Raw genomic sequence first — 4,276 nt, forward strand, 5'->3', positions numbered from 1 at the left:
TATATACTGCCCACCCAGCTATTTCTCATTCTCTCAACCTTTTTTGGTTCTCTGGTTCCGTATTTGATTCTGTATGTTAGATCCAGGGCTCTTTGTCTCCAGGGCTGTGTGTCTGACAACTTATCTTAGAACCTCCTGAGACTTGGTCTTCATGTCTTTTCAGCTCAATGATTTAGTATATATTTGTTTAACACCCCCTACTTTCAAGTACCCTGCTAAGCCCTGTAGATACAAGTGTGGAAAACAAATACCTTTGAACACAATGTTGACGTGGTACTGTAATTGCTTTTCCTTCCTTTCTTGTGGAGTTTTGTATATGGGAAACAAATAGTTTAAGGCTACTCCAACCTGTTTCTTGATTCCAGTGGTTCACTTGTTAGTGGTATAAATTTGATGTATTTGATTGATCTCAACCTCGATTTTCTTCTCTGTACAATGGAGATCGTAAAGTAAAATCTACCTCTAGGTTTATTGTAGAAGTACAGAAATGCAAGAGGGAGTAAAAAATGATAATTTAAGTATTTAACACTGGAGAGTTAAAAAAAGAAACTGTGCACTATTCATGTGATGGAATACCATAAAGCAACATGAATCAATGTGCTGATTTGTCATGTATTCCCATGATTGTACCTGTAAAAACAAGATTCAATAAAAACTTAAGATCTAAGTAGTGGTATACAGGATGATACTATTAATGAAGAGTGAAAGGATAACTCGCCCAACGATATTATTTCCTGTTGCTTATGGACATATGCATATTAATAAAAATGTATGAACCCAAATGGAGATAATCACACCAACTTTCTAATGATGTTGATGGGGAGAAAAAGAGGGAAATGCATTTGGGCAGGGGTGAAGAGTTTTCATCCTACCTGTAACATCTGATTTCCTCCAAAAAGGATTTCATCAGATATGACAAAATGCTAATTCTGCAATTTTAGGATGAACGTGTCATTTTTCTCATTCTTTTTAGAATTTAAATACTTCTTAATCATAAAATGTAAAAGGAGAAGGAGAGGGAGATAGAGGGAAGCAAGAGGAAGAGGAAGCTTGAGTGAGATACTGCCTCCTTTCTGGGTTTGCCTTTCTTAGAGGGGAGTGAGGGGGAGAGACGTTGAAAGCAGAGTTAACAAACAGCTCCACACCACGTTGTGCCCGAGGCACCCAGTACCCAGAGAGGCATTCAGATAGGCTGCTGGTGAGGCGCTGATAGTTTGGGATGCTTCTGCTCTCATGTGAATGAAGCAGCAAAGGTTTTAAGAGCTTCACACCCCAGCTCTGATCTGAAATGAAGTTAGGTGTTTGAGAAACAGCTGCTGGAAACAGCTCTGCTCCCTCTGGAGCCTCTGTTCATCTTCAAAGCAGCTGCTGGAAGGAAGGGAGGGAGGCAAGCAAACTATCTTGGGCATGTGTGTGTGTTAATAAAAACAAAAGGGCTTTCCCTGAATAAAACATGGATGGTTTTCCCAGGATGAAGAATTCAATTGTAAGTCCACATTTCTGCCTCTTTTGAAGTTTTGAGCAAAGAACTTAGAGCCTCGTCTTACCTTACCCTTGGGGCCTTTGGATTCAAACAGCCCTGGACTCCTCTCCCAGGCCCAGCGTAGCCATTTCCAGCTGTGGGATCTAGGGCAAAGTGATTAACCTCTCTGAGCCTCAGTTTTCTCCTGTCAGTTAGCTTAGACCCTTGTTGTGATGATGTATATAGAGAACTGGGAAAATGATAGACCTCAGTGTAAGTGAATACCTTCTGCTAACCTTCTTCAGTAATATATTCCTTTTTATTAGACTCTCTTTTGATTGCCTTTTTCACTAATAGGGTGATCAGCTTGTCTTGATTTGCCCAGGCTTTCCTTGTTTTAGCACTGACAGTTCTGTGTCCTGGGAAACCCCTCGGCTCTGGGCAAAACAGAATGGTTGGTCACTCTGCAGTATATTCTGGCATATGACAGACAGAGTTCCTTGTCCTCAGGAAGTTTATAATCTAGTGTTACTTCTTAATCCCCTCATCATCCTTGATGTATGAATTGTAATTATTGTTTATTTTATTATTGTTATTACTCTACAGCCTCCCGTGCTAGACTATACATTCAGAGAAAGCAAGGAATACATTATTTTTTAATTTTTTACATTATTTCCCCTATTATCAAACTCATATTTACCGGGGATTCAATAAATATGTACCATACACATTAATTAATACACGAGATCAATGGAGTTGTTTTCCTCCCAGTTTTTATGGTCTTAATCGTAACACTGAGTTATTTTAGTCTTTAAATTTCTATGTGAATTATACACACATATATACAGAAACATTGAATTTGATTATCTCAGTCACTGGTGCATGAACATTAGTATGTTGAAGAATCACCTGGAGGTATTGTTAAAATTCAGAATTTGGAGCCCTGTACCTGAGATTCTGCTACAGCAACTAAGCGATAGGGCCAAAGAATCTGCAGACGCTCAGAATGAGTCTCATGTCACAGTAACAATGGGAAAAACACAGGTGTATCCTCTTGCCCTATGAATAGGGTACATTCTGGTCCAGGTTTACATGTGTCGATTCAGTGAAATTATCAATAGCACCCCTTTTACCTTCGAGTATACCTGATCTGATGGATACGTATGTAGTCACCTCACTTATGAGTCTATGCATTGCAATACTTAAGACAGCCTAGAGAGCTCTTCTGTTGGCTACCTCTCTAGGGATCTTGGTTTTCTTTCATAACTTCCAGCCGTGCCTGCTTCAGCAGCACATATACTAAAATTGGAACGATACAGAGAAGATTAGCATGGTCCCTGCACAAGGATGGCATGCAAATTCGTGAAGCGTTCCATATTTCTTTTTAAGTTTAAATGGTGTCATACTCTACCTATTACTTTTTCACTCAGCATTTTGTTGTTGAGATTTATACATGAATATTTAATTCTTTTATTTTAACCTCTACATTCCACTGTACAAAAAAGACCAAACTTTATTTATTCTTACCACTGCAATTAGATTATTTTAATTTTTTGCCAACAGTGCTACAATAAATAACTTTACACATGAAAAAAAAATAACTTACAGCCTGTCTTACTCATCCATTTGGTAAAGTAGGCTTTCTTTCTCACTTTTAAAAATTGTGCATCATCTCAAAACTTACAAACCCAAGGGACTGTTTTAACCTGTGTTACTTTCTCAGTGGAATAGGAAAACCAGCTCACTTCATTCCCTTAATATGATGCTCATACTTCCACAATGGAGATAGTCTAGCCTAGAGCTTTAATGTAAATGTGATTATTATGAAAAAATCCTACCTTTGTGCATAGGAATATCTTTCCTGTGCAAATAACCCCAGGAGGCCAGTCCAGAAATCTTGGTGGATAATTCTATTAGAAGCTCTCATCAGAAGCTTTATATTCAGTTCTCACCTGAGCGCAGTCACAACTTCAACTCAATCCTAAAGGTACCTGCTTCTTAAAGATGTGTTAGGGAAGTCGGTTTAGCTGTGAGTTTCATACTTGGAAAATGTAAATGAGTCTCTTGGATGAGAGGTTGTGTAAATTAGGTAATGAGGTTGTAAGACTTCACATTCTAGGATCATCCGGCTTGGGTCTGAAGTCCTGTTCTACCATTTACTGGCTGTGTGAAGTTGGGCAAATTATATTCTCCCGGTCTTACTATCCTCATCAGTAAATGGGGATGATAACAGTATAATAGGGCGTTGTCAGGATTAAAGAAAACAAGTCTTATCACAGACTGTCCTGTTGCCGTTGCAGCCTCTCTTTGGCTCGCCTCTGATTCCAGCCAAAGCTTTGATGGATGATTTTGATTCATACTGATCACATCCCACGTCAAGTGTTGCTTACCTTCCTGTGTTTTGCCCCAAGGCCTTCTCCAAACCTTGGGAGTCCCCTCAGTTCAAGTGCAAGGGCAGCCCAGAAGTGCAGAGGAGATAATCTTTAACCAGTGGGAGCTGGAAGGCAGTGGATAAATGCCCGAGCCTCCTGTTGTTCGGAAGGACAATTATGGAAGTAATTTTGCATGCTTCCTAGAAGTCTTGGCAAGGTCAAGACCTTGTTGCTAAAATCAGAGATCTATATAGTAGATTCTTACTAGGTTTTGCTCCTTCCTCATCTCATTTCCCTCATTTGCTCACTCCTCTTTCCAAGGATTGACCCCCACTCCAAAAAAAATCTTCTCCCCCCCTTCCCCCTCCCCCAATCCTAGTCTTAAACTCCAGGAAAATCAAAATAAGTTATATAAAGCACTGAGCATAGTTTTGGCACATAA

General features: G+C 39.5%; 1 non-coding gene across 1 annotated transcript; it reads left to right on the forward strand.

Moving 5' to 3' along the window:
* The first annotated feature begins 2,737 nt into the window (after positions 1–2,737).
* LOC136141584 (U6 spliceosomal RNA) lies at positions 2,738–2,844 on the forward strand. The gene has a single exon (XR_010657757.1). It is a non-coding gene; the product is annotated as a U6 spliceosomal RNA (small nuclear RNA).
* The last annotated feature ends 1,432 nt before the right edge of the window (positions 2,845–4,276 follow it).

This window comes from Phocoena phocoena, chromosome 20 (assembly GCF_963924675.1).
Source record: "Phocoena phocoena chromosome 20, mPhoPho1.1, whole genome shotgun sequence".
NCBI lineage: Eukaryota > Metazoa > Chordata > Mammalia > Artiodactyla > Phocoenidae > Phocoena > Phocoena phocoena.